Consider the following 12535-nt stretch of genomic DNA (forward strand, 5'->3'; position numbering starts at 1 on the left):
CAAACACATCATCAGAAGACAATATTCATTTCCAATTCACTTTACTGACTTTACTAGGTGGCTCTCTGAATTTTAGTCAGTGTACAGCTCTGCAGAGAGATGAAAACAGCAATTATGTTTGGAAGAATTATTTGATTTCTTAAAGCTACCTTCCAAATGAAAGGTTTAGGAAGGAAATAAATTAACGGAAATAAAACGAACATTTTTAAGGATTCCATTAAATTGGGCAAATCTTCAGAGTTAGTGATCCTTAGCTTTCTTTACTTGGTTCTAATCAGTGATTTAAATTTCTAAGTTAGTTGTATTTATTATCAATAAGTGAAAACACGTACCAGTATCTCAGGACTTATGTGCTTGACAGTGTATGAAATGTTGTCCTCTAATATCTTCTTTGGTCTCCCCCAGGAACTTATAAGGTGTATATCACCTCCTCATTGTACAAGCGAAGAAAGAGCAACAGAGAGATGAAGCACCATGTTCAATGTCACTAAGCCCCTACACTGAGGCTTTGCTCTCTACTGCCAGTCATGCTTATTTCCCCGGTTTGAGATTTTATTTCCGCTCCATTAGATAAAGGACTTTACAAACCACCTTTACATTCCATAGCAATTACTGACCTCACATTGAAATTTGGAACTGTGAAAGTGCTTAAATTATTTATGGTTCACCTAAGTATAGTTTGATTATGATTCACCTAGGCATAGTTTAAAACCAAAGATGGGATTCTTTTAAGTTGCGCCTGGGATTTTTTCCTATTCTTTTTATTTCTGCATAATTACAAAATGAATATATGCATAGCCCTGATTTCACGATTTCTTCCACACCCATCCCCAAAATCACTGTATTCAGAATGATATGTGTTTCACATCACATATATGTATCAGAATACATGAAAGATCATATGGAAATGAGTAGTTTTGTGATTTTTTTAATAAATGGAAAAATACTGTGTATTTTGTTCTACAATTTTCTTTCTTTACTTAATAATACATCTTAGATGCTTACCTTTCACTGCATCTGTCTCATTTTAAAATGTACACTATAGATTTTTTAGATTATATAATCATTCTTCTATTAATAGTCATCTATATTGATTCCATATGTTCATTATTTGAAACAATGTAATAATGATTATTCTTATGAATGCACATATGGGAAGACTTTCTCAGTCAGATGATGTTAAGTGGAATTGCCAGGTCAAAAAAGTATTCATACAGAGTATAAGAGAAGCTGTTTCCTTGTACAATCTGATTAACTTTTTATATTTTTTTTATTTTGCCTGTGATGAATTAAAACAGCTTATTTTTAAATTTGAATATATCTATTTAATGGGATTAACAGGTGTTTTATATATTTACTGGTCATTTGTACTTCTATAAATTTTCTATTCCTGTAATTTGCCCATTTTTCAAAGAGAATGTTCATTTTTCATGGAGGATTTTTAAAGAAGAGTCCTTATATTTGAGCTAATGATGTATTTGATTTACAATTTGATTGGTTAAAGATTAAGTTCTTGGGATCATTTTTCTGGGAAAAAAAAACTTGAATGTGATGGTTCATTTCTGTGTATCCAGAATCATTCAAATATCTTCCATTCCCTAATTCTCTTTTAATACGTATTCTTGACAATAGATTCTAATTCCTCTGGCTTCCCCCCCTTGAAACAACAACAATATCTTTGAAATCTAATGTGATTTTGATGTTTATATTCCCAGAGAAGTCTAAAAATGTAAACTAGCTCTGGTGAATGACATAGAAGTCTAATCTTTTTGCTTAGGTGGTTGACTAAAAGGAGAGGAAAACTCAGTCTTTGAGGAATTCTTATTCTATGAGAAGTAAGATGTGTTTATTAGATTCCTCTTGGCTCTGCCAGTCGTGATCTACTTAACAGACAAATGAGGTTATACTAAATCAAGTTGGTAACACTGGGTAGGTTCCAGAATTCAAAGTCTGTCTGTGTATAAGGATATGCTGATTCAAACTATACTCCTAAAGCCTCAACATTACTTGTTGCATTGTTTTGAGGACAGAAAAATAATAAGAAGCTACAGGTAATTCCAAGATTCTGCTGATAATAGAACTTTGGCCTAAAATGCACTTCCTCGGGGGGCAAGATAAAGAGCGTAGCTTGTTATAATGGTCTTATGTAATTAAGCTAATGTGGAAGCCTTAAGACTTAAAATGTTTCTGTAAAGGATCAATGTTTCTGATCATCTCACATACTCTGGATATATTTCAGGATGACTTGTATCCCACGTGGTTACGCTAGAAATTTCCAAAAGAAGGATTTACATTTTGAGAATGTGTTTGAGCCTCTTTATCCCATTTTCCACCATCAAAAAGAAAACAGTTACAAATACTCAGAGATCCCTTAAAAATTCTTTATCTATTATTAAAAAATTATCTGCTTTCCTATGACTGAGAAGCAACTATAAATTTAAACTAACACTAAAGGATTGAAAAGACTTTTTAATGACAACAAGAAGATTATGGATAGTTCCATCACATACATGACATCTGGTATCTTCTTTCTTGCCAAGATCTATAAATGGCTTAAACTGTCACTTAACTTTGAAAGAAGCAATTCTTTTTTGAAACCAAACAACCTAAAGAATGATAATCAATACAGCAACAACTGTAGAAGCCTTTAATATTAGTGGCTATGTAATTATACACCAGAATAAAAGGTTTAAGATTAGATCAAGTTCAAGTAAAATTAGCCAATATATTGATTTTATTCTATAAAATCTTATGTGCAGATACATAGTGACTTGTATAAATGTCTTAGCTATCAACTGCTGCATAACAAATGATTTCAAAAGGTAGTGATTTGCAACAGCATTTTATTATCTCCACCATTCATTCTGTAAATCAACTAGGCCCAACTCAGTGTGATGTTATCTGGGTCTGCAATGTCCAAGATGGCTCGCTATGTGCCCAGCACTTTGGTGGAGAAAGCTGGGCTCTGCTGGGATGCTGTGACAACTGAATATCCCAATGGTCTCTACAACAAGATAGCCAGTTCTTTTACAGCACAGTTCAGAGTTATCCTAAAAGGCAAAGCAAAACCTACTAGGCCTTCTAAAGGCTAAGGTGAGAAACTGGCTCATTGATACTTGTACCACAGTAAAATGGTTAAAGCAAATCACGGGGCTAATTCAGATCCAGTGTGGTAAAGCACTAGAGAGAGGTACGAACACTAGGAGGCGTGGTTCATTGGGGGCTGTTGAGAGTTTAGTTAAGCAACTCTATGGCATTGATGCCTTGGCATCCATTTTGTTTGACCAAGCATCCTGCAGGGGCCTTAAACTGAGATCAGCCCATCATACAAGCTGACACCCTAGATACAAGTCCACAGAGTCATAAATAAACATTAAGTTCCTGTTATGACTTCGCCAGTGGTCCTGTGATAAACAGTCTCCTCTGTCTCCCAGAGCCTTTTCCTTATAAGCTCCTTAGATAAGACTCCTGCAAAGCTTACCAAAATCTCACTCTTTTTTGTTTAAATTGACCCATTTAATCTAAGCCTGGAAACTCCCCAGAGCACTGCACCCTGGGACCTAATTAAGGCATGTGCCCTTGGTCCTGCCAGCTCTTTTTGCTGTACCTTGTCTTGACCTCCCCATGTGGTCTCTCCAGGCTTGCCATGTATTTTTTCCAGGACTTGTGAGTAATAAACTTCTCTATTTCAATTCTTTTGTGATCTTTTGTTGAAATGAAGCTCACCATATGACACCCTAGTGTTTAACTTGACAAATGTTAATCTAATAAAATTACGATAGGGACCGTTTTTGGAGAATAACGACCACAGTTAGTCCTCTGGCCAGATATGATACACATCCTTCCCATTTCTGAAATACATTTACCAAACTCCCTAAACCCTCAAAGTTTCATCCCATTTCAACATCAGGAGCACACTTTAAGTCCAGGAATACATGATGTAAATCAGGTTCAGGTGCTGTTGAGGTTAGTTGTGGGGGCCTCTTCTTGATCAGAAGACAATGGAATAAAGAAATGGGAATAAAGAAAGCTATTGGGCCCCACATACCCAACGTACAATGGGGAGACCAGATCAGGAGAACTGCAATAGTTGCTTCCATTCATAAAGAGGAGGAAAAATGGGAGCAACATAGAGTCACTGGCCTGAAAAAGTCTGAGATCTAGCAAAGCACAGTTGCCATCTCACTTTGCTCAGAAGGGAGTATGTTGATCAGGGCCCAAATACATTCTCTGGGTGGTTCTTCTTGGCTGCTGGTGCCATGCTCTGGACACACTTTCATTTTTCCTTGGTAAGTTCCTTCAAGTGGAATGGCGAAGTTTCACAAAAGATTGATATGGAATTTCTTTTAAAAATCTGTCATACAGTTTGGTGGTTTTTTTCAAGTTGTATCATTTAATCTACATCAGCATGTACCAGTTCTTGTAGAGTTCCAACTCTTCCCAAGTGAACCAAAAGTTGATCTTGTTAGCCTTTTTAACGTTAGCTGTTTGGTACCTCATTGTGATTTAATTTTTGATAATGATTATCTTACCTGCAGAGGATTTTTTTCAGTTATCCACCATTTTCAATGACTTCTTTGTAAAATGGTCAAATATTTTTTCTTCTGTTTTTAGTTATGTTGTCTTCTCATTGTTAAATTTTAAGAGGTTTTTTTTAATGTATAGCAAATACAAGTGCTTTGTATATAATATTTTCTCTCAGACTGGGGCATTTCTTTTCATTTTTAATAGAATATCTTAAAAAGTGAATAAGTTTTTAAATCCAATGACATTCAATTTAATTTTTTAAAAATGGTTCATTCTTGTTGTATCCTATTTTTGAAAAGTCTTTGCTGTGAATTTCTATTTTTATGAAGTCAGCTGAATTTTTATTGGAATTGGATTAAATGTATAGGTCAATACATATATATTACACGTTATTTTTTCAGAATGATACATCTTAAAGTCAGAAAGTTCTATATGAAGTATACTTCCTTCCTTTAGATCTGATTTGGTGTAATCTCTACTACATGAAATGATTTTTAAAAAATGTAATCATCAGGGACGCCTGGTGGCTCAGTTGGTTAAAAGTCCAACTTTGGCTCAGGTCATGATCTCACGGTTCTTGAGTTTGAGCCCCTTGTCGGGCTCTTTGGTGTCAGTGCTAAGCCCACTTCAGATCCTCTGTACCCCCTCTTGCTTCCCCTCCCCCCTAGTGTGCATGTGCTCTTTCTCTCTCAAAAATAAATAAACATTTTTTTAAATGTAGTAATTAAAATAGTTCAGTTAGAGATGAAGAACAACTCTTGAGCCAATAGAGGCATTTTTTTCTTGCTTACTCAAAACTCAGAGCCTTTAGGATACTAATAAATATAGCCTCAAAGAGTATTTATAATGAAGTGGGTCATTATATGAATATTATGCTTAATATATCTATAGAATAGAGGGCAAATAACTAAAAAATTTTCATAATTAATTACTATTGTTAAATATTCTGAACTGACCATTTTGATTATACATTAAACTTATTCATGGAATTGCCATGTGCTTTCTCAGACCGGCTGGAGTTCGCTGACATTTAAGGCACTGAACGAGTCCTTCTAATATCCATTCTCCCTCAGTAGAGAGTGTCTTAAGGAAGCATCTTTGTTTATCATCAAAATGTAAAACACTTTATAAAAACATCAATGACTTTGAGAGTTCTAGGTATTTCATAAAATATTGTAAATTTTATATTTGATCCCTAGGCAACCCTCTCAAAAAGTGCTGTTTTTATATACCATCTTGGCAAAAGAACATACATAATCAGGCTTGTATTTCTGAGGTAACAAAAGGCAAAATTACCCTGTTTGAGTATGGTTTTCAGCCTGCTTATAACCATAATGTCTGCAACGGCCGGCCATCAGTTACTGTTTCAAAATGCTCCGGGGAATATTCAACTGCTGTAGTCTGAAGCTTTGTAGAATAGAACCTATAAATCTACCTACCCAAATAAACCAATAAAAAAAAAGTGCGACTTAAATGCTATGAATATAAAACCAAAATTAAAAAAAATAATAAAGGGTAGGTTTGTTATTATTTTATTTAAAAAATTTTTTTAACTTATTAATTTATTTTGAGAGAGACAGAGACAGAATAAGTGGGGGAGGGGCAGAGAGAGTGGGAGAGAGGATCCCAAGCAGGCTCTGTGTTGTCAGTGCAGAGCCTGACATAGGGCTTGATCTCAAGAACTATGAGATCGTGACCTGAGCAAAAATCAAGAGTTGGATGCTTAACCAACTGAGCCACCCAGGTGCTCCAGAACTAATATATTTTAAATAAATATACTTGATCTTAATGGCAGGTGTTTATTGGGTGTTTGTTATGTGCCAGGTACTATTCTCAGTGATTTTCCTAAATAAACTTGCAACAACTTTCTGAGGCATGTTATTATCCCTGTATTACAAATGTAAAAACTGAGAAAAAAGGAGGTTAAATAATTTGCCCAAGATCAACAGTTAGGAATGGTGGACTAAGGACCTCCAAAATGCCACTCATCCATAAAACCAATAAACACTGGCAAAAATCATTAGAATCAACTTTTTTAGAACTCCAGAATTAACTAAATATTTTCAACAATCCGAGAAGCTTTTATTCAAAAAATGACTCAGTCTTGATGAGAACGGTGAATTTTGTGGCATCCTGCCTTGCTTTCATCCTATTCCCCTCCCCCCAGCTCTGTAGTAGTCTCTAAACCCAGCAGACTTGCAACCACCCAGAGGGGCACACTGGGTTTGGAGCTCCTTAGGAAACAGGATAGAAATTCCTCAGACAATTAAAAACACAACCAGTATATGATCTAGCAATCCAAAGTCTAGATAGTTATCCCAAAGAATTGAAATCAGGATCTCAAAGAGATATATGCATTCTCATATCCACTGCAACACTATTCACAATAGTCAAGATGTGAAAACAAGCTAAATATCCATTAGCAGAGGGATGAGTAAAGAAAATGTGGTATATGCACACATACTACTCAGCCTTAAAAGAGAAGGAAATTCTGCAATATGCAAAAACATAGATGAATCTTGAGTACATGATACTAAATGAAATAAACCAGTCACCAAAAGACAAATACCGCATGATTCTCCTTATAGGCAGTATCTAAAGTAGTCAAATTTATAGACTCAAAGAGTGGAATGGTGGTTGCCAGAGGCTGGAAGGAGGGGAAAATGGAATTATTAATCAATAGACATAAAGTTTCAGTTAAGGAAGATGAATAAGTTCTAGAGATTTGCTATATAACATTGCACCTATTTGCAATAATACAGTATTATACACTTCATTTGTTAAGACAGTAGATCTCTTGTTAAATGTTCCTATCACAATAAAACAATTTTTTAAAAAGCTTCATTCACACACAGACTATTGTCGCTGTTACACTAATCTGGCAGCTCCCTGGAAAAGCTCCTTTTGGAGCTGACTCCACCCACTCTGGAAGCAGTCCTATCATTAGCCATTTATTGAAAACAATCAGCAGCAATTATTTAACATTGCATCATCCCAAAGCTGTGACGCTAGTTGTGGCAATCAAAACATAAGATATCAGGTTAAGTCTCCATATTCTAACCCCCTCCCCCGCAACTTTCTTGCTTTATTTATCTCCAAGTCCCTCCAGCACCCTTGCACACACACACACACATGCACACCCCACATACCACACCTTCTTCCTTTAGCCAGAAGACAAAAACCTTGCTTATCTACTCATGCAGATAAAAAGCCTCACAAGTCACCAATCCATGGCATAAGCCAACATGACTCTCTGCTGCACTCATGTCACCATGTTCTTTGCATGACATCATCCTTCACAGCATGTTTCAGTGAAATTCAAACCTATCACCACAGCCAAGGAAATGCTTTTATGCATCCATCTCAACAGTCCTGAAAATATGTGTGTGTGAAGAACTCCATATTTACACACACACTACTTCTGTTATCTGTTTTGAATGTATCATAAAGAAAAAATGACACACAGAATATCTTGACAACTAACATAAAATGAGTCTCATTCTTCATCAGTACAAATATCAATGTGGCGTGAGTCTCATAAAGAGAAGATATCAGTGTTGAGTCTGAAATTTAAGGGTCTGAGACAATACTTATAACACAAGAAGTTAGCCTGCCACAGTGTCAGATAGATAGATGATAGAAGATAGATGAAAAATGATAGATAGATAGATAGATAGATAGATAGATAGATAGATAGATAGAGAGATAGATAGATATCCTGACAGGAAACACAAAGTTTTTGTTATCACAGATCATCTTAGCACTGATGAGGCTATAAATGGCCTCACTACTAAAAGCATCCTGAAAAATGGTATTGATATAATTGTCTAATTATTTGGGGGGAAATTAGGATTTTGCACAAACAGAGGGGTTGTACCACAGACTCACAAAACCACGACACCCAGAGCTTGGCTGGCACATTCTCCCATCCTACCGTCTGGAGAGGGAAAGGCTTTTATTCTGGGATATAAGCAAATACTACAGGAGAGAGAAGTCTCTGAATCTCTCTGAAGTAATATACTATCTCTATCTTCCAGGATATGTTTGCTATTCAATCTTTCTCTAACCAAATTTGACAGTGGTCATTCCTCAGAAAGTTTAGACCATGAGGGAATATGAAAACATTCAGAGAATTGCCTTCCAACAATCAAGATATAGAGAGTGAAGCTAAATAGTCTAGTGACCTCTACTGATTTATTCCACAGCTTTCTATTATTGAATAATGAAAAGTTGGGTAGACTAATGTAAATGGGAAAAAAGTAAAATGATGATTATTGACATTTTGATTAAAGAAATCAATGACATTCATAATTATTGTCTTAGTCTAAACTACCTGAACTTCTAGAGTAATCATTTACTGGCAGTAACATGGAACTATAATATATTTTCAGATTGTAGTTCTTATTTGAAAGTAAGTGATTTTTAAAAATGTTTTTCTTCCTAAATCTTTTCTTGAGAAGACACAACAAAAATAACCATGCTTCAGATATTGTCCCTTTTCATCACTGAATAGGTAATAAATTTATATATCTTATAAATTCTGGTCAGACCAGGTTACTTTACTTAAATCCTCATTACCTTCTGCCTACTTGCCCAGAATATGGCAAAACATTAGAAAAATAAAACTGACTTTATTTACTTTGATACAGCAAAGATATGTTCAAATACATTTCGAAATGAAACAAAATGGCCCTAATATCTAGAGTACCCTTTAGAAACAAAGCTTCACATCCTAAGCATGGCCTATGTTAAATAGTTGGACCCCCTCACAGCCATAGTGATTCTTTTAAAGCATAAATCATACCATGCCACATCTCTGCTCTCCCCTTTTGATAACTCCCTATCTCAGAAAAAAAATCAGAATCCTTTTGAATGGCCTATAATAACCTTCATGGTCTGCCCATCTTGAGTAACAGTTGCTTTTTGTTTCTTTTGTTTTGTATTGCTATATCTACATATTCCAACTACTTGGTGGATGGTTTGATAAATTGAGTATGATTGGCATATAGACTAGAAATAAGTCCTAGGGTTACTTAGCTTTCCATTAAAGCTAGATACATTCTGTATATAATCCAAATGGTTTCTCCTGGGAGATTTTTTAAGTGTCATGAAAATGTGTTCTCTTGTTCAACCCCAGACAGAGACTTATTAAGCATCTTTTGAGAGCAGTCATACACTCATTCAAGACATAGTATTTGGAGTACAGACTATCCCAGGTCTAACAGAGGAGATAAGCTATGTACATCAATATTAATATGAGCAAAGTAGCAAAAGAAAAAAAATGAAATGCTAAGGAATTCCAAGGAAATTATAGTCAAGACCACCTGATTACTTGGTCCAAACTGGAAAATTCTCCTGAGTGAAATGAGGAATATCTAGAGATTTAGTTTTGCCCTATTTCAGAGAAAGATAGAACAGAAGTAGGGTAACGCTAATTTTATAAATTTCAGAAAAAAAATTTGGTAGTGATATCTATATATGATATAGGTATATTGGCATAACACAGGCTTTGTTTGCCTGGTTAGCACACAGAACTACAGAATTCATGCAGATCCAACTAGGAAAAGGGCATACAACACCTGTCTCTCAAGCAATGTGTCAGCAACATCATTTTTGTATGAAAAGAAAAATGTGCTTGCTTCTATATGTTACTGATGTACCTAATCACAATGACTTTCACTTAGAGGAGAAGATTTTATTTTAAATCATGGAATTTATATACAAAATTGAGCTTTTTAGGCGAGGTCATATTAATTCCCTTTTGATAGGGCTTTTTTTTTTTTTTTAAGATGTGTGTCATTTCTTTGTATTTTGTCTTTACAACCACCCTATGGTGAAGGTGTTATTGCTCTGTTTTGTCAAAGATGGAAACAATAAACATGGATATCAAGCAAGGAGCAGTAGAGCAGAAAAGTTGCTGGAGATATTCATACACCACCTTTCCAGAACGCATCATGGGACTATAAGGAGGGCCGGAGCTTGCTTGGCTGGCAGCAGAAAGGTCCACATGGCAGTTGCCGTACATCTAGGAACTCTGGGCAATTTGCTTCAGCTATACGATGGGGACAACGATACCTATATCCCAAGGTTGTGTTACAAGAGTTAAATGAGATGAAGTACACAAAACCATGGTGTACGATTATCATGGTTCTCAGGAAAGCATAACTTAAAAAAAATGTATATATTTATCAATAACCCAATGTTAGAAAATTCTGAGAATCATCATTTTGGATTGTGTTTCTGGGTCTCTCAAAATGCTTCCCATTTTGAACTATTCCCTGAAAAACTTACATTGCCAATCAAATCTGAATTACTGCTTGCTTCTATAGACTACTTTCTTGAAGACTGATTACCTTTTGACTATGATTTGAGATTTAGTTTTCATAATGGGAAGTAACAGCTTTGCAGAGTGGTCTGGCAGGGTTTTATAGAACAGCTTCAGTCAGGCTGACATGTGCTTTTATTAACCATATTTCCTGTAGCTGCACAGACAATGAGAAATCCACTTCTGTGAGCAGAACCAATTATAACTGAACAGGTACACTTTTTCCCCAGCCTGGTCATGATGTCAAATGTTTGATTAGAAAGATCTTGTGCTTTTAGCAAAGTGGGGGTGAATTTCTTTCCATTTGCAAGAACAAGCTATTTCTGCCTTTCATTTCATAGTCTCTTAGTATCTTAATTCTGGTCTCTCAATGTCAAATAGAGTCATAAATACAATGCCCTTGAGATGAGGAAAACAATATTGTTCTATGTTTCAAAGCAGATTGAGCTAGCTTCGGAGAGGAGCAGGCTGCACCTAGGCACAGAATCAGACGTATTATGTGATCTAAGAGAGAACAGACACAAGGTACACATGAAGAATATGACCCAGGGGAGGCAACATGGGATGGACCCTGGTAGCCCTGCAAAGGAATCTTAAGAACAGCATCAACTACAGGGAAATGTTAGGCTGAAACAGATAGAAAGGTGAATGGAAATACTGCCTTGTGCATATATAAAACAGTGACACCACCACAATAAATCAGGTTTTGAAAGTGTGGGACTGAAATAAGGAAGGGTAATTCTAAAAAGACATTTCTTAGGAAAATCCTCTTATAGATGGTAAGAAGACAAAGTAGGAACCAAGTTCCCACAAAATGCAGGATTACAAAGACAAAGCAGGCCCCATTAAGTCAAGCATTACAGACGAGGGCCCCTCCGTTCTCAAAGAGAGAAACTTGCCAGCAATGTCAGCAGAAAGACTACCATCCCCTCAAAATACTATAAGCTTATTTTTGGAAACTTCCTAGTTCTTCTCTTAAAAATTCTTCAGCTATGGCAAAACAATCTGCTGATATTTCGAGGAACTCAAATGAAGATTTTTCAGTTACTTTTAACTCTTTCCTGACCAATGTACAGATACAGAATCATAGATGGGTAGAATATTTAAGCTCAAAGGAATAGTAGTGATCATTTGTTCTAACCTCACTGTGTAGTCAGGAATGCCTGGATTATCTCAGATCACATGGCAAGCTAGTAACAGAGCCAGGACAGGAATCACATTCTCTTGATTTCCATACAGTATTTTTTTTTTTCCACCACAGCTCAATATTTTCAAAAGAGAATTGCACCTGTATAAAGTCCAAGAGAAAACTCTGTTAATAAGAGAGCCCAAGTAGGAATAAGCTAAATTTAAAAGGTCACCAGCAGAGACTTATAAAATGAAGATTCTTTATTAAAAGTAGGAGGGGAAATGGGGTGTCTCAGTGGCTCAGTCGGTTAAGGATCGACTTCGGCTCAGGTCATGACCTCACAGCTTGTGAGTTTCAGCCCCACATCGGGCTCTGTGCTGAGGGCTTGGAGCCTGGAGCCTGCTTCAGATTCTGTGTCTCTGTCTCTCCCTCTCTCAAAAATAAATAAACACTTTTAAAAAACTTAAAAAAAAAGTAAGAGGGGGAAAAATGCAACCTAGAAAGAAATACCTTTTACTTTCACTCAAAATATATCTAAAGCTAACCATTTTTTG

The 12535-nt window shown here is 35.9% G+C and overlaps 1 protein-coding gene across 1 annotated transcript in view; it reads right to left on the bottom strand.

Moving 5' to 3' along the window:
• The window catches only part of THEMIS (thymocyte selection associated), a 190415-nt gene that overhangs the window by 59236 nt on the left and 118644 nt on the right, over positions 1-12535 (bottom strand). The window lies entirely within an intron of this gene.

This window comes from Panthera tigris, chromosome B2 (genome assembly GCF_018350195.1).
Source record: "Panthera tigris isolate Pti1 chromosome B2, P.tigris_Pti1_mat1.1, whole genome shotgun sequence".
NCBI classification, from domain to species: domain Eukaryota; kingdom Metazoa; phylum Chordata; class Mammalia; order Carnivora; family Felidae; genus Panthera; species Panthera tigris.